The sequence below is a fragment of the Ammospiza caudacuta genome, chromosome 10 (genome assembly GCF_027887145.1).
Source record: "Ammospiza caudacuta isolate bAmmCau1 chromosome 10, bAmmCau1.pri, whole genome shotgun sequence".
Lineage (NCBI taxonomy): Eukaryota > Metazoa > Chordata > Aves > Passeriformes > Passerellidae > Ammospiza > Ammospiza caudacuta.
Genome location: NC_080602.1, coordinates 23740650 through 23759726, shown reverse-complemented (window position 1 = coordinate 23759726; position 19077 = coordinate 23740650).

Sequence of the window (19077 nt, the reverse complement as noted above, 5' to 3'; positions counted from 1 at the left end):
TAAAGGACAAACTTTGAGCACGAAAAAAGCTCTTCATTTTCCCCTTTCTACTTTTTAAAGGTATTTAAGTGGTGATAGCCGTTTTAAATTCAGTTCGGATTTTATTCCCTGGCTCCCCGTGGCGACCTGATCCACTTCTGAGGAGGAATGGCTTGTTTTCTCTTCCACGTTATCCACCTCTTGAGTGGCGCAAATGCTGAGGTGAAACCTGGCGCTTTTCAGCGGTATTTCTTCAAAACTCTTATTCAAATGCCCCCCTCCCTCCTGGCCGTTCCTCCCGAAGCTTTCAGACACTGTAATTCCTGCAAGATAAATTCTCAGGTAATGGGTTCTGAGAAAAAGCAACAGAGGTTAGGAGTCAACTGCCTCCTCTTTAATAATTCACATGTCATATTTCTTCCACTTTGTCAAGCTGGCTAAAGAAGATGGGCAGGGCTGAGACAGGCAGACACTTGAGTTTATTATCCGAGGGCTGGGGGGACCCAGGGAAGGGCGATGCCCCCTCAGCCTCTGGCAATTCCAGCTCGCCCATGGCTCAGGGACTGAGCACAGCAACCCTTGGTTTCCAGCTGTCTTGCCTTCCTTTGCTCTTCCTTGGATCCCACATCCTCCTCTCCCATTTGCCTTTAAAGCTGTTACTCTCCCTTCGATTCTCTTACTACCATAATTATTTTTTTCAAGTGTTGAACAGGTAAATCAAAATAAACCTCAGCAAGAGCCCGTACTTTATCTTATTTAATTTTTATTTTATCCACTGTGCTGTGATTTGCCTCCCTGAGTGCTAATACACTCTTGGATAAGTAATTTCTCTACTCAGCTTTGTCAAACTTTTGGGACTCGCTGGCTCAGATTCGAACAGTTTTGGATAACCAAAGGAAGGCTGAGATTTAGCAGTGAGGTGAGGAAGTTTGGTTTGGGTTCTCTTCCCCCAGTGCTACAAAACACCAAATGTAGGAAAAAACCTGTCCCTGAAGGGAAAGAAACAAATTGTTCACTCTTAGGAAATGGGTCACCATTCCTTAAATGATAAAGGTCTCCAATAATAGTTCAAAATGTATATGTTATAATCCAAGGAATCCCCGCTAATTTGTCTTTTCAGACGGCTTGGAGAAAAACTTCCAAGATTTTCTAAATTTGCACTTTCCTGCCTCATCCTTCACACATCCTTCCACCACATTCCCCAGCCCTTTCCCCGAGTGTGAGTGCCGATAATGTCATGTACCTGTGAAGGTGTCAGCTGCATTTTGAAATAAAGCCGAAGAAAAGGAGGAGAAAAGCAGTTCCCTGAGCCACACTGCCTGCCCTGGAAAGCGCACATACAGGTGAAAACACGAGTGACAGCAGAGCAGAAAATGTCTTTATTCTTCTGGGACCTGCCTCCTTTCCCCTTTTACTATATCATTATTTTCCTCATGCTATCGTTTAAAGTAAAAATAGGATTTTTTTCAACAGTCTTTCATTGAAGCAGCAACACATTTTAACTGATCTTTTGCAGTGTGGTCTCTTATGTGTGGCCATAAGTCTTATCCAGAAACAGTAAATCTGTCTTATCTGTCAGATTTTGGTAACATTATACATGAAAGGGAAGAGCAAGCAACTTTGGAGGATTTACAAAAAGGACTTATCAGTGTAAGCAAGGATAACAGCAAGCCCTGAGGCCCATGGGAAGTCTGCCCTTGTGATACTGGCCGGGGTTTGTTACATTTTTTGGTTAGAGGCTCATGACTTTCACCCTTTCTGCAAGCATCATTTCCAGACACAGGCAGCTCTGCTTCGCGGTGAAGATTGCTCTGGGATTTCGTTGGGGTTTGTTTTTCCTTCTGAGAAAACCCTTCGTGTTACTGGGGCTTCAACACTTCGAAAATAAATATAAACCCGAAACGAGAGCCATGAGCCAAGGGGAAATAGCGAGCTGACATCACCCGGCCGGCGGGAGGGGAGCATCCTTCGGGAGGGATGCAGGAGCTCAGCGCTGTGATTCCTGCCTCCAGCCCTCCCTGCGTGCCTCGTGTCGTGCACAGGCCGGCACCGAGGTCACCCTTGGGCTCTTAAAGCACACGAATGTCCCCAAACTGTCTGCGATTGTCGCGTTCCTCCCTCCCTGCCCCGAGGCGGGTGAGGAGCTCCCCGCGCAGCGCTCACCTGCCATAAGGCACCGCACTACCCCGGCTGAAACTCTTCAATTCACAGTCTGACACTTCAAAACTTTTTTAAAATTATTACTATTTCTTTTCCAGACACCAGCACTTTTTTTTCTTTTTTTTTTTTTTTTTCCTTTTTTTCCCCTCCAGTTCCCGGGATGGGAGTTGATTTTCCCGGTGCCAAGCCGCTCCCAGAGACACCCGGCAGGGCTCGAAGGGAGAGACAGAGCCATCCTCCATTGGCAACCGGCGATGAAACGCACTTGAAAAGCTGCCAGGGAGAATTAGGATGGTAGCCCTATCCTGCAAAATCAGATGGTTTGCAATGTCCCTGAGCAGCTGTTAAGCTCGTTGAGGGTTTTTTTTTTTGTTGTTGTTGTTTTTTTTTGGTTTTTTTTTTTTTTTATTAGTATTAGTAGTATTATTTCCCGGCATATTTTTTTAACACCTGCGAAGTTTGTCTATGAGGATGCCACTAAAGACAGAAGTACTGAGTGCTTGACAGACTCCATAAAGTCCTTGGCATCCTTCTGGGTACGTGACAGGTCCGAGGGGCGGCATGCGAGAGCCGGGGCGTGAGCGCGGCCCGGCGGAGCGCCGCTCCCTGCCCGCTCCGCCTGGCACCGCGGGGCGATGCCACCCCCCTGCAGCCCGGCAGCCGTGCCCTCCCGGCCCAGAGCAGGAGAGGGACGGAGGGATGGCGTGGGGAAGCCACCTGCAGCCCATCCCTCCCGCCTCCATGGCGCACAGCGCGTCCTGCGCGGCGCAAAGGGGACAGGAGCTCTCTAGACGCGCACAGGTTTAATAGGGGGGGGGAAAGGAGGTTTGGTGATGTCTGCTCCTTGCTCCCCGATGAGGAGCTGCCACTGGTAGCGGGGCTCTGTCGGGAGCCCCTGCCCCGCTCCGGGGAGCTCTGCCCGGCGGAGGATGCGCTGCGCTCCCGTCGGCAGCATCGGCATCCCTGGGATCAGCGGTTCGGCTCACAGCCCGACATCAGCGGTTCTGCTCACACCCTACATGTGTGTACCTGCTCACACCCTACATGTGTGTACCTGCTCACACCCTACATCGGTGTCCCTGCTCATACCCCTGGCATCAGTGTCTCTGCTCACACTCCGACATCAGCGGTTCTGCTCACACTCCGACATCAGTGTCCCTGCTCACACTCCGACATCAGTGTCCCTGCTCTCATCCCGACATCAATGTCCCTGCTCTCATCCCGACATCAATGTCCCTGCTCACAGCCTGGCATCAGTGTCCCTGCTCACACCCCCACATCAGTGTCCCTGCTCACACTCCACATCAGTGTCCCTGCTCTCATCCCGACATCAGTGTCCCTGCTCACACTCCACATCAGTGTCCCTGCCCACACCTCCCGTCTGAGCCCATCTTCCCCCTGCCTGCCAAGCATCTGCAGCATCCCCCCTCCCGCCCCTTGATTCGCTGTTTCTCCTTATTGAGTTCTCCGAGTCTCTCTGCAACTTGTCAGAACCTGTAATAAAATGCCCTTTTCGTCGGCAGTTAAAGTCCAGAGGGCATCAGATCCATTTCCAGCTGACAGCGGAGGAGCCGGGCAGGACAGCGGCGGGAGGATCGCTTCTGTGTGCCCCAGGGGCTTTCACTATTTCACAGCAGGGACCCCGAGGGCAGCCGGTCCCCACTCTGCCCTCCCGGGTAGAACATTGCAACCTGGCTTGGTCACCCAGCACCGCACTTGGACCAGAGCTGGGGCTCCTGGGCATCCCCTGCCCTGGGGGTGCCTGCAGGTCCCTGCCAGGGAGGGCACTAAACACCAGAACATCCTCATGGCCCAGCCTAGATATGTGAATTATTCTTATTCTCATTGTTATTGCCATTTTTTTTTAGTTATTTCTTATTTTAATTCTTTGTTTTTACTACTAATATCTCCAGAGTACATGGAAGAAGCACAACCACTATATGATACATATATATACTATTATATACTACATACATATGTATATACACATATATATATGCATGTATACATATATACTTATATGTATACTATTATATATTATATAGAAGGCAACATCGGACACATGCAATGAATATTTGTTCCTTTTATATCCAGATGCCTGTGCATTGAGAATAATGCACGACCATAAATATGAATGTCTATAAGTGGTGTGTGTTTATGCTTGCATGCATATGTACATTAATAATCATGCGCTGTACACGTGTTTGCACAGAGAGGACATGTATCTACATAGAAACATAAAGACACGTTTTCCTTGTGTGGTACTGCACAAAAAAATGTCCATCCTGCCCAGTCTGCCCCTGGTCTGCTCCCAGAGTTGTGTGTAGGACCAGAAAAGCATGTCAGAGTATAAGGTGTAAGAGGCCAATAAGCCCTTAAGTGGTTACACGTGATTTATTTTCCTTTCAAGCCCAAGCAAACAAATCACAAAGAGGAGGTTGGTTAAAAAACACTCACAGCAAGGTGCTCTGTAACCCCAGCACAGCCCAGCGTGTCCTGGCACGGGGTCAGGCTGTGGGGCTGCTGCTGGGGCTGTGCCTCTGATCAACTATTTATGGCCACTGCATCTTTGCATAACATTTACTTTGCTTTCTTTAATGGCTTTCTGCACTCCTTTCCCTGCTCCTCGCTGCAAACAGCCTCAGTCAGCCCCAGTGATGATATCAAGGAAGGTTTTTCTTTTTTTTTTTTTTTTTTTTTTTTATGGTCCAGCCAAAGCGAGGTCATTCTAATAATACCCAAGGTCACTGGTGGGAGCCACCGAGTCTCCCAGTCATTTTTCATTTGCTTGCAACAGTTAATGACAGTCACAGGGATGGAGCTGGGAGCTGATGGCCATGTGATGTCACCAGCACATGCTAGGGGATTATAAGGGCAGGTACAGGGCAGGGTTGTGGATTAAAAATGATGGGGAAAAAAAATCACTATTAACTGCTTCAGTCCAGCAGCTTGGCGGAGAAAAAAAAAAAATAAAAACGCTACAGACAAAGGACAGGGGGGATTTCTTCCTCCCACCCCCCTCCAAATCAGTCCTCTAAAATGCCAGCTCAACTGCTCCATTTTTTCCTGATTTAGTGACTCAGCTGGAAGAGATCTGTGCAGTGTGTGAGGGGAGGCGCTGCTCGCTGTACCAGCTGCTGGGCAAGAGGTTGCAGAAGCAACCTTGCAATTTCCTGGGGGCGTTCCTCTCCCTCCCACCCAAATCAGGGGCCTCATCCCTCTCCTCCTTCTGCCAAGGGCAAAGCCTGTGCTGGCACCAGCAGGAGTCACACCTAGACAAGTTTTTGGAGGTGTGTTGGGGGAGTTTTTTGGTTGGTTTAACTGATATTTTCTATTCTAGCTGTCCATTTAGGGGGAAAAAAAAGAACAAGAAAGAAGCAGATCCCCTGGTTAGATCCGCCTGGTGGGTTTGCTCTGTGGCTGGGGGTGCCCTGGGGAGGTGGGTATTGGTTTAACCATGTGCACCAGCTGTGAGGTTCATGCTGCACAGTGCCCCTCACAGAGCCGTGGTCATCCTCAGAGCTGCCCTCGCGCCCAGGGAGCCACCCCAGGGCTCCCAGTGCTCATGTGTGGCCCCAGGTTCAAACCCATGGGCTGAAACATCACACCCTGGAAACCCAGGAGAGTGCTGGGACCAGGGGAAGAAGCTCCACAAATCAGCTAGATACCAAATTCCTGAATAATTTAATAAATACAATCATATTCTGCTCCAAAAAGTGCAGGAGTAAGAATGTTTTTACCAGCAGGACAACTAATAGATTGGACAAAATGCTCTTTGTCACTGAGAAACAAACCAAAAGGAAGATAAATTGCATATTAATCTTCACCCAGCCTCTCATCACTGAACTATTTTGTCTTAGTTATCTCATCTTATTGTATTTATTTATGAAACATGACCTTCTCATAGCCTTTGTTTCTGCATCTTTATTCTTTTCTGACATATTAACTGTAGAGTGACCATAAGTTTAATGGTTTATTACTGTCAACACATATATTTAAAAAAAATTCCATGGAGAAAGTTAGATATCAGTCAAAATCTTCATCCAGTGTTTTTTATTAATTCAATGTACAAGAGAAAAACATGGCAAACCAAAACCACAAGAAAACAATTACGACAGAAAACAAGTGATTGGTTTATATGATGATCTGATTTCTAAAATTGTTTTGTAGCCTCCAACCATTTATGAAACTCTCTCTGCTGAGGTCAGTGGGCTTTGGATGGACTCCTGTTTAAAGCAGAATGGATCAATGGAGTGAAGAGATGAGTTCAAACCGATGTCGCTGTCCAAAACACTCCGAGATGCATAAACCCCACACTTCGTATTTTCTGTTTTTGTTATCTCTTCTTAAAGCTCATCCCTGCAAATAACTTTTCCTTCAGATCCTGTGTCTTCTTTGGATGAGAAGGCAGGAACAGATGAGCTGGAGGCTGAATTTTGGAGCCAAACTGAGCAGTGGTGGCTGCAGTGACCCCTCTGAAGGATGCTGAGCTGCAGCAGTACAATTCCAGCTCTGGGATGTTTTGTTAAGGATCCTCAGGTGTCACCTGGTGCTTACTGTCAGAATCCAAGCCTGCTGCATTTATTTCTTTTCCCTGGGAGGACACAAACCCGTGTGCTGCTCCTCAGATGAGAAGAAGGTGGCAGATCCTTCCTCTCTGCCTGTTTTCCACAGAAACGCCTCACGTCCCGTTTGTCGTGGTTAATAGGATTAGAGCATCAGCCTTTCTGGAGGAGATTGAAATGCAGGGGAACAGTGGTACTGAGGTGTCTTTCTTCTCCTCCTGTGATGGGCAGAAGGACACACCTCCAAGCAGAGGGGATTTGTCTGGTGGGAGCAGGCAGATTATCTGTATCTAGTGAAACAAGGTGTGCATGGCAACCTTTGCCAGGGCTCAGAGCCAGAACCTACTCACTATAAAATAATTGTGTCACTACCTAACCAAGGCACTCTTCATGTTTCATTTATCTTTTGACTGTAATTGAATGGTTGAACAGCAAAAAAAAAAAAAAAAAATGTAGACAAATTCCAGCTGTATTGAGATCTGTTTCTTTCTCTGCTACCATGGCCCATCATTAGATAGTTTCACTCTCTGTACAGAAGGTCAGGGAGTATAAATATAAATTGCATTTTGCATTACTTCTAGATGAGTGAAGCTGTCAAAGCAATAATATAAGCTTTCAGTCCCACATTCTACCACTTCTTTCCCAGTTTTTGGCCAGGAGGTCATGTGCAAATTGAACGTGACAGCCCAGACGACATGTCCAACAGACTTATATTGTTAGACATTTCTGCCATGGCACTCACCACAAATTAAACCCACGTCGGACTTGGAGCTCTTCAAGAGCTGCTAACAGTAGCTCAGGCTTCTTGCAAAAAAGTTTATGTCCACGTCAAGCCTGTGCAAGAATAACAGCAACTCTTTTGGAGGATCTTGTCAAAAAAATGGAAAACACGAGGGGAAAAAAATCTGACAGGTAAACCTGAAAGAGCTGAGCACAGTAATGCAGACTTTAAGTTGTTTGAAAGGTGGGTAAATCTATGCTGTATATGTGTACTCTTCACTTCTGTCAAAACTCTCTCCTCCAATCTATCATTAATATGTAATATTTGGTATTTAGTGGATATTTTTGCTGTCTGCATTCAAAAGAGAGGGAGCAAATTCCTAATTTTCCACCTCTTTTTATGCAAGCAAAGTTAACTTTTTGTCTCTTGATAAAACACTGTGTACAGCAGTTAAGATATTGTTGATAATTTAGAAATAACTGTATATTTATAGCATTGAAATCTGCATGGGCAACTTCCACTAGCAGCTATTTGAATGTTGTAGTCTAAGTTAATTTGTGAAAATAGAAGCTACTGAATATTGTCTTTTATATTAACTCGGAGCACAGTTTTCTACAGAACACCAGAAGGATTAAAATTGAGGTTGTTGTCTTTAGCTGGAGTCAAATCAGGTGTCAAAGTAGCTTTAGAAAGTTCTTTGTGCTGTGTACAAAGATAATGCTGAATGACAGTGAAACAAGATCGCTCTGGGGACAGAAAACCAGATTTCCAGCCCTTCACCTTTAGGTGTCTCAAAATGCAGCACGGGCTCTGAACAACTGAAAATTCTTAGCATCTGGCAGTGTCATGCTAAAGAGCTGGTGGTCTTGGTCCAAATCTTGGCAGAAAGGGGTTCACGTTATAAATTACATTATAAATTACATTATCTGGCAAATCTTTGCAGCATTCTGAGCAGAGGGGCCACGAGCTCACTTGGCACAGAACCTCCTGCTTCCCTTCATGGCAGAAATGTTCTCCCCAGATAAGGGCTGAGCACGGATCAAGAAAAGTCCCTGCCATTCTTGCTTCCCATGAATGAACAAAGAACTTCATTTTCAAGGACTACCAAGGCTTTCTCTCTCAATTTTTAATTTTTTTCTTTAGAAGGACTAAACTTAGAGTGAAGAGTTTGAGCCCCATCTGGTACAAATCGGTAGGGGCTTTGCAGGCTTCAGTAGAGCTACACTGATTTACACCAGATGATGCTATTAGAGGACTGAACTATCCAACAATAATTATAAAAAAAAAAATTGCCTTTGATTATGCATGTGCAACAACTATTTATGTTTACATTGCAGAGATTTGCATGTAGCACAGTGGGGAGTATTTTATCTCTTGAAAACATTGCACCAGCAGGAATAATCCACTGACACTCAAATGAGCAAAGAAATACCCGTGTTTTACCACAAGATGGACCATAAAGGATGTTCTTCATGTGTCTTTTTCGAGCAGATTTGTCAATAATCCTCAACTGTGAAGTTTATTCTAAAGAAAGAGAGATGGGACAAAAAGAAAAAGGTTAAAGTTATGTTCTGTTCCAGGCGGTTGCATTACAGATTGCTCTGAACTCTGGGTCTCGGTGCAGCCAGGTGATCCTGCACTTGGGAAAGAGGATGGGGGAACCAGGTGAGAGAAGGACATCAAAAATGCCCCACAAAAATCAGCATCATACCTCATTGGCAGCATTCAAAGCAGATTTTCAAAGAATGTCAACCAGTTCAAATCCGGAGTGAATTGGACACAAACCTATCAAAGGCAGAGATGGAGATAATCATGTGAAAACTGGGAGGTTCTGCTGAAGCACCAGCCTGGAACAGCAGAACAGAAATTACCATTGGGGTAATTACACTGACATTTAAGCTTTAAAAACAGAAAATGCTTAAAATATGCAGTAATATGTTGTATCTTTGACTCACAAGAGGAAAGGGAGATGAAAGCACAGGTAATATTCCTTTGATGTTTGAACTACATACTCAGGTCTCCTGCCTTGACTTCTGGGGTTTTTTTATTTGCTAATTGTGCTTTGGTAGTGCTTCGAAGGCATTAAATTTCTCAAATTAAGGCATGTTGCCCTACTCCAGATATAGCTTTCCTCTTGAGAGCCAGGGAGAAGAGCATTGCTGGCATTTTAAGTTCAAATGCCCAGCAGAGAATTGGAAGATCCACAGACATCATTTCCATGACCCTTTTTCACCTTTGCATCTTCCTGATGAGGAAAACCAGGAGATTCTCCCTTTATACCCAGCAGAAGAGGATTTTATCCCACATGGGAGATTGCAGAGCACTGAACTCACCTGGGTGGTTTGGCAAAGACTCCATTCTCTTGTCCTAAAAACACATTGCCTCAGTTTCCCTGTCAAATGGATGTGATAATGATGAGCTGCCTCTTGGGAGCACTGTGAACAGTAATTTCTGGTTTTATTAGCTCTTCCAAGATGAAATACGTCATATAAATGGTCAGAGTTATTAAACTGGGCTTAATTAGCAAGGGCTTGATAGGAATTTCTATCATAAAAAGGTGTCTTTGAATACATGAAGGAGTTGGTGGACCTGATCCTGGCCCAAGGCTTCCCTTTGGTGTGGCAGAGCAGCACAAGGATGGCAAAAGGGGAACCATCCCACCCATCCCACTGCGTCCTTAAATGAGAGCCTAAGAGGAGAAGACAAGGTGTATGCTCAGGATCAGTGTGAGACAGAAATCCCAGTTAATTTCTGGAGTAAACAGGGTGAAAATGAGCTTCCCAAGAATCCTGGATGCTCAAAACAGTGTGAGAATTAAAAAACCAGACCCAGGTTCTAGCAGAGGAAATGTGACAAGGGGAACACAGGCTTAGTTGGGAGCTTTGCAGCATCAGTCAGATGGGATAAATCCACTTTTGTATCTTAGGTTTTCTCTAAAAGCAGAGCTCTATTTTGATGGCTGGTTTGAGGGAAAACTGAGCCACTGTCATTAAAAGCCAAACTGTAATCCTAGCAAATTAGCCAAACCTCCAGGCACTCTGCTCACCAGAATTTCCTTACCAGAGGAATCTGTCACTTTGTCACTACAGAATGAGGCCAAATTTTCAAAGATGTCTCTGCAATGAGACTCACAGGTCTGGTGCTGAGCCATCAGGAGATTTGCATGCACAGTTTGGGTTTCCAACATGACAATAAGAAGTTTAACTCCAAACACAACTGTGTTGCACGAGTGCATTAAAAAAAAAAAAAAAAAAAAACCAAAGTGAGAAAAAGCCTCTTTTCATTTTCTGGGACAAGCATGAGTAAACTAAAGTGACAACTGTGCTTTTGCTTTGCATTCAGGCTCCCTTTGATTTTTCGTGAGAGCTTGGACACCCAGAAGCTGCCTTCTTAGGAGCTAAGGAGGAAGATAAAAGAAGTTTTGAAAACTTCTCCTGCGTTGAAATCAATGGATGTTGAGCACTGAAGTTATGAATACCATTCTCCTGAAATTTTTTGTGTTGATTACAAAACTGCCTCTAGATCCTTAGGGGGGATATAGGTGTTCAAGATATTAGGGGGCACAGTGATGGATGGTGATGGTTTTAAACAGAAATAGCTTAGATTAAGATTAGATACCAGGAATAAATTCTCCCCTGTGAGGGTGGCGAGGCCGTGGCACAGAGAATCTGTGGCTGCCTCATCCCTGGCAGTGTCCAAGGACAGGTTGGATGGGGCTTGGAGCACCCTGAGATAGTGAAAAATGTCCCTGCCCATGGCATGGGGGATGCAAAGAGATGATCTTTGCAACCCAAAGCGCTCTGGGATCCTGTGGCTCTGTGATTCCGTGAGGATGGATCTGTGGCGAGGGCGTGAGTGCAGCTCTCTGTGCCAGCAGGGACAGCAGGGCTGAGCTGGGTCACTGCTCACTCCCTGCTCCAGTGCAGGGGGCTGAGACCCCGCAGGGCACCCATGTCCTGTGTGTCTGAGCAGAGCTGGGCACTTCTGATGTGGCTACAGACATCTCTGCCTTAGTGGCACCAGCTCCTGCAGTCTGCCAGATACATCAAGTGTGCTTCTAAATCTGGTGTTTATTTTTCTCTCCATTTTGCCCTCCATCAGGATTTAACCAGCTGGGCACGCAGCGCTTCTCTTTCCAATTTTATCACTAACAGGTTTTGCTATGGCTCAGTTTCTTCTGCATTTTGTGTGTTTTTAAATTGGTAGCTGCTTTAATGATATTTGCAGCTAATATGTCCCTCCCCTGAGCCACATCCATTGCACTTAGAGCGTTCTATCAAACATCTGTGCCAGGGCTAGAGTGTCACAGGGTTTCATCTTTTCACCCTGTCCAAAAGGGGAGTTTGGGGTGGGCCATCACAGGGGCTGCTGTCACACAATTCAGGTCACTCATTTACTTCCCAGATTGTCACATTAGTGCAGTTCCAAAGCAGGGTGTGCAGTCATGCAGTGACTGCTGTCCCAGTGTAAGGTGACACAGCTGGGCACTCCAGCCTGGTCTGAGACCAGCTTTTGAAACTGGGCTCTGCTTCCTACAAGTGCATTTTGTGTGCACACTCCTCTGTGTGTTTAAAGATATTTCATTATTTGTTTATGTATGAATTCATTGCATAAGTGTTCATGTTACGCCATAAATTTAAAACATTTACAAATTTATCAATCCAGAATCTTTTTTATTCTTTTTTTTTTCTCCTCTTCTTTACTGAATGACTAATGAATAAATGTTTAGGGAACCTGTTTATCATGCAGAGAAAACTTGTATTCAAGACTTCTATTTATTTTTCTGTTTCACTCTGTGGATATCTTCACTGTGGGGCAATTTGTTTTTCTTCTGGGAGGATTTCTGCCTCAAAGGTTTTGGCCAGAATGTCATACCTGGGTTGGAGAAATCTTTTACAATTTAACAGAAATAGATGTCATTTTTAAAAGCATCTTTACTTTCCAGCAGAAGAAATACATGCACATATGGGATCCAAGCTGAAACTCTCAGAGTCTCCTCTGCCAGAAGAGTTTGTTGGGGCTGAGGGTTGGACATGTCAACCACAACCTCTTCCCTCTCCCAGGAGCAACATCTGTGAGGAGGCAATGCCTGGGGTGACAGGACAGACAGACAGGGAGAGCTGACCCTTAAACCAATTCACAGCCACCCCTTGCTTCCCATGTCATCTCCTCTAATACAAAATTTTACACTCTCCTTATTACAACTCTCGATTTTTGGCATGATTTTCAAATTGTTTATTTGTTGGGTTTGGTTTGGTCTGTTTTTTTCTACAAGAGCTGCAATCCTTGGCATTATTTTCTGCAGCTCTGAGTAAAAAAAAAAAAAACCACACATCATTTTCTTAGCCCAAAGCATTCACTTTGCAGATGCCCCTTACCAGATTTGCCGTAATAAACAAATTTAATAAAATAATTTGTGTTGTTCTTGGGAAAGCTGAGGGTTAAGGAGACATTTCATGAATAAAATAATCCCTGATGTACAGGTGAGCACGATCAGGAACATATACTTTCATATACTTTACATATACGTATACTTTACACAATACTTCCTCTTATCCATACCCATTGCAGAAGCAACTCAAAACACCAGCCCAAATTTCAATTTGTGGGCAGAGGAAGTGCTGAGGAGATGGGGTTGGAGACTGAGCACTGCAAGGATCCGTTCCTCTGCAGACTTTGTGCCAGCCAAGCTCTCACTCCCCTGCTTTGTCACCCATCTCGAGCTGCTGCTCTGGTGACAGAGCCTGGCACAGCACAGCCAGAACCAAACGTGGCCATCCCACCATGGTCCGCACGCTCCAAGGTGCTGAGGTGTCCCCTGCCAGCCCTGCTGTGGCTCTGCAGCCCCTGGCTGAGTGACAGGGCTGTGCCCAGGGCTCACCTGGCTCCGCAGGGCTCCCCGAGCAGGGGACACCAGGTGGTGCAAAGGCACCGTGCTGGATCCGGTGCCATCTGCCCTCCTGGCCATGGGCACGGAGCCTCTCGGATGTGCCAGGGAGTCCTGGCTGCCAGAGCAATCCCTCGCTGCTGCTGACAGCTTGTAGGAGGGACAGGACCGTGTCCAGATGGCCCCAGATTTTGAGGAGCTGCACTGAGAGATGGAAGCTAAACTCACCCCTCCCTGAGAGCGCTTTCTTCTCCCATATTCCCCATTTCCTGCTCCTGTCATCTGCCATCCCTGACAGCACCAGCACTGGCAGTGCCACCCCATCCCCAGGCAGGCTGGCAGCCATCCCCACCTTCCCCCACCTCCCTGCTGAGGGCCAGCCTGGGCTGCTGGGTGCCCCTTTCTGTGTGTCCCTTTCGGGGTGCCCCTTTCTGTGTGCTGCTTTCTCTGTGTCCCTTTCTGTGTGTCCCTTTCTGTGTGTCCCTTTCTGAGTGCCCCTTTCTGTGTGTCCCTTTCTGTGTGTCCCTTTCTGGGTGCCCCTTTCTGTGTGTCCCTCTGTGTGTCCCCCTGTGTGTCCCTTTCTATGTGTCCCTCTGTGTGCCCTTTTCTGTATGTCCCTTTCTGTGTGTCCCGTTCTGTGTGTCCCTTTCTGTGTGCTGCTTTCTGTGTGTCCCTTTCTGTGTGTCCCTTTCTGTGTGTCCCTTTTTGGGTCCCCCTTTCTGTGTGTCCCCATGTGTCCCCCTTTCTGTGTGCCCCTTTCTGTGTGTCCCCCTGTGTGTCCCTTTCTGTGTGCCCCTTTCTGAGTGCCCCTTTCTGGGTGCCCCTTTCTGTGTGTCCCGTTCTGGGTGTCCCTTTCTGTGTGCCCTTTTCTGTGTGTCCCTTTCTGTGTGCTCCTTTCTGTGTGTACCCCTGTGTGTCCCTTTCTGTGTGTCCCTTTTTGGGTCCCCCTTTCTGTGTGCCCCTTTCTGGGTCTCCCTCCTCACCACAGCCTCCTGTCTGTCTGCCCATCCCAAAAACCAAGTGACAAATCCCTTTTCCCACCATGCTGTGCCTATCCCCCAGAGATACCCTTTACACTGCTTTTTTCCATCCTTCAGCAAGATCATACTTCTTACCCTCCCTTCCCAGATGCCCATCTTCTTTCATGTATTTCATTCTTTCTTACAAAATCTCAGTTTCTTTTTCACCATCTTGGATCCTCTGTTCAGCCAAAATTTGTACAACTGCCTCTTTTCCTCCTTTCCCCCAATCCTCCCTTCATGGCATTCCTACATTAGAGTCCTTCTTTCCTATCACCTAAAAAATTATACTGAGGTGACAGCTTTTAAAAACATTGCCAAGACCATAATGGATATTATGGTCAAATGTAGCAGAAAATCTGTCTCTTAAGTTGTCCCTTAATTTGAAATGGACACTGGGAGTTTTTCTTAATCTGAAATTTACCCTGTAAACAGTTTTGGATCCAAGGAGTAGTTGCAATGATGTACATGTATAACAAGGCACATGTTTCCACACAAAACAACCCCACAAAAGCCAGAAAAACTCTCACCAAATTTTCTCAGATTTGCTTTTATTTGGAATAAATTTGCTGGTAGGACCAAGAAGATTGCATCCTTTTTCTCCCACTAGCAAACAAGCCATGGACTCCCAAGATGAGAAATGCACCCCATCTCTTAATGGTGCAATTCAAGCCCATTTGTGAAGAAAACCTGCTCTTTGCTGCAAAAACAGCCCTTCTCTCTCAGAAATCTCTTTGCTCTGGAAAGTATTCTTTATTTCTTCATGACTTTTCTTTCGTCTGCCTCTTACTTATCACCTCCTTCCTTTTCTCACCAGTCACTTTGTCACCAGTGACCACTGATAGCAGCATCTTGAAATGTATGGCAAAATTCTGAGTCAGCTGGTGGGTTTTTTCCTAATTTATACTCCTGTTATTTTACCTGGTAGAACCATGCAGCATCTGATCATCAGTGTGCCTTGGTGCTCAAATTCCTTCAGCAGTGTTGGTTAGACCACAGAACTTTACCTGGTTTATTATTGGGAATTTTATGAGAGCCCCTGTGACTGATACCCCGCGTCCATCACCATTCTTGACTGAAAACATTGCTGCTGAGCTGGGTGTGAAGGAGAAATTACACTGAGGCCACAGCCCATGTCTGAGTGCTGGTTTTGCAGCAAAATCTACTCTGAAAAAGACAGAAAGGGATCATGGAAAATTTCTAAGTGCTATAGAGGAAAGAGCTACCTTCCTTTTGCCAGGTTTGATTTCCAGAGAGGCACATAACTCCATTTTTCTGTGCACACATGTATGCATACACACACACACACCTGTGCTCATGGGGAGAAATTATGTTCAGATCTCAAAGATTTAAAAACTAGACACAGTGATTTCTTACCAGGCTTTAAAGGTCCAAAGCAGCACAAAAATCTCAGAATCAATCAAATGACTGCTGAAGAAAACTTAAAAATGCTGGAGATGAGGGACAGCAAAGGAAATGTTAACACTTTAATATTTAAACCAACTCTTCTTGTTGTACACAGCGCTCAACACAGAGGAAAAAAAATTAACAAGTTGAAACTGAGACTGCCAGGCAGAACAAAAATAAAATGCTGCTTGTGGCACATTGCTTGGTGTGTGTGTGAGCATCACACCAGGCCAGTGACCCTGAGAGAGGCTGGTGCTGCTCATTCCCATTCCTCCAAGCAGCTGCTCTCAGCCTCTGGCTGGGGAAGAGCCCGTGGTGCATGGGGCAGGCTCCAAGTGACCGGGGGAGGCAGCACCAACTGGCAGCTCTGCAGTCAGCAGCACGAGCGGCAGGGGCTGGGAAAGTAAAATGGATTGAAAAATCTTGCTGTATGGGGAGAAATTCATTTAACTCTTCAGTTCTAGTTCCATTGCTAAGCCAGGATAAAGCTATGGGTTAAAATTACACCCAGAGAGAGGATTCTTCCGAAGGTGTAAAAACACCCAGAGTGCAGTGTGACAATGTTCACAGGGGTTTTCAGATTGGGGAAGAGGTGAGGATCAGACTCCACGTTTCAGAAGGTTTGATTTAATATTTTATGATATATATTACATTACTATACTAAAAGAATAGAAGAGAAGGTTTCATCAGAAGGCTGGCTAAGAATAGAATAGCAAAGAATTATAACAAAGGCAGCGGTCTCAGACTCTCTGTCCGAGCCAGCTGACTGTGATTGGCCATTGATTAGAAGCAACCACATGAGACCAATCCCAGATGCACCTGTTGCATCCCACAGCAGCAGATAACCAATGTTTACATTTTGTTCCTGAGGCCTCTCAGCTTCTCAGGAGGAAAAATCCTAAGGAAAGGATTTTCCATGAAAGATGTCTGCGACGGTGCAGTTTTATAGATGAGACATTCAGCTGGCAAATCTACCTTTTATCACGTTACATTTAATGCAATCAATTTGCCACAGTTAATAACTTGTGTACTAGGCTTTGTGGGGCCCTCATATGAAGATAATTTTGTGGGTCAGGAGTGGCTGCTTCAAACCCCTCCTCACTGAGGACCTGGGGAAGACGAAGCAATTTTGTGTGTGCTTGGATGTCCATGCATGAGCAAAGAGAAACCAGCTCTGCAAAGGCACCTCCAAAGGAGGATTCCTTCTGTTCCATCCTCCTGGTCAGAAATGGGTTTAGAAAATGAAAGCAGAACTGCTTTTATTGCTGCAGGCTGGTTGGCTTGACAGTCCCTGGTGAAACCATGCCCAGTATGGACCAGAGTGATACCCAGGTCTGCAAGGGACAGCATTTTAACAGAATAGATGGGAAAGGGATTCATGTCTCCCTTTGCTTCAATTTCCACTTCTTTCCCTTTGGATGCATCTATTAAAATTGAGAGATGTCTGCTGAGCGTAAGCAGGCGCTTGTCTGGCATAAACCATCACAGGATTTTTGAGAAACTTATGATAATCTCCAGGACCTGGCCATCAAGCTCTTTGTGAAGCATTCAAGGCAATACCTCATAAAAATCTCTTTAATTTAATCCAGACTAGCTGAGACTGGGCTACCTTCAGAGCAGTGAAAATCTGGTTGAAAAGCCACAACCAAAGTCAAGCAACAAGGGGAGCAAATTATGAAACCAACAAACCTGGGGCAGGTGTCCCCTGGAGAAAGGCTGGCGAGCTCCCCTTTGAAGGCTTGTTTTGTGCAGGGGAAGGCTCTCACCTCGCAGAGTAGCAGTTCTGTCACAGATTAATGGTCTCTTTCCATAGCAACACCTGACCCTCTCCTCCCCTTGCCTTGATTATACATACATATATACATATGTATACATACAGACATACTCCCTGTCTGGGGAAAGAATGGACAGCTGACAATTTTCTGTGCCATCAGCACAATGTAAGGCATCAGCACAATGTAAGGAAAGGGAGGCTTAAAAAAAAAAAAAAAAAAAAAAAAAAAAAAAAAAAAAAAAAAAAAAAAAGAGAGAGAGAGAGCTGGAAAGCTGGAATGCTACTTCTAAAAAAAGAAATATGGGGTGTCACAGGATCTGCAAGCGTGTCAACAGCACAACAAGGTGTTATCAGGAGCTTCAGAGAGGATCCTGCAGCTTCCTGAAGAGCCTCTAGTGCACTGAGTATTGAATAAACGTGGGTGACAGCACTTTGGAAAGTGGCCACTGCTGGGGCAGCTGCAAGGAGGGCCAGGAAAAGGCAGATGCCTGCTTGGCCCCTCTCAGGCAATGCTGTAAAACTTGGTCTGCAAGTGCCTGGCTGAAATCCCAGCTGGGCTTGCATCATCCCTGGGCACAGCCCTGCAGATGAAAAGCACACACTTGGGGCTGGAGGCAGAGACATCTTTCATGGCTTCCTTCAGCCCGTGGTGTGCAGGATGGCTCAGGCAGGGCTTGGCCTCCTGCCACCTCCTGCAAGGAGGAAAATACAAATTACAGCAAAAGCCCTGCACCTAGAATAACACAGGGCATGGGAATGAAGTGAAGAGGAGCTGGAGAGGAAATTCTTTCCAGAAAAGAGGAAATTCTTTCCAGAAAAGGCTCCATTCTGTAAATATTGTATTTACAGAAAAATTAATTTTGCATAAAGAAGTGTTCTGTTTTCAAAAACTGAATTTGTGCATGAAACCAACCCAACCCACTTCCAAAGAGGAAAAGGTCCCCAGGTCCAGGGATGTGCTGTAAGACCATTCAGAGTCCACACAAAGCTGCTAGTAAAAATCAAAATGAGGTTTTATCAATCCCTTGATAAAGCAGCTGGCACAGGGAGTGTCCACCAGCACTGAGCTATGGACCAGTGCAGGGGATGGTGACACTGAGGTGTTCCCAGGGTGACAAAGAACATGTCCCTCCTGCCTCTTGACCACATTTACAGAGTATGGAAACATTTGGAGGAGGTGAATCCTACAGGAAAATGTTGGGGTAAAAGCAGATCCCCTGATCACATTAACAGAGAAACAAAATGCTCTCGTAGAGCTCCTGAATAAAAAATAAAACTTGCACAGGAAGAGGAGATCATGTTTAAGAAATCCAGTATGGAATGGATCCACATCCCAGGGAGAAGGGAACCTGCAGGTAAATTGGAGGCTGGCAGTGACCCAAAACTGCTAAAGAGCACAATGCAAAGCATCGAGTGCCTGCTACTGATACTCCAGTGATCTGATTTGAAGAAAAGATATTGCCCAGGGGAGGGGAAAAAAAAAAATCATTCCTAGAGGCCAATAGATTAGGCAGTGTTTGTTCCAGCTGTGAGGAGCAGGAGGCAGCCTATCAACAGACCAAAAT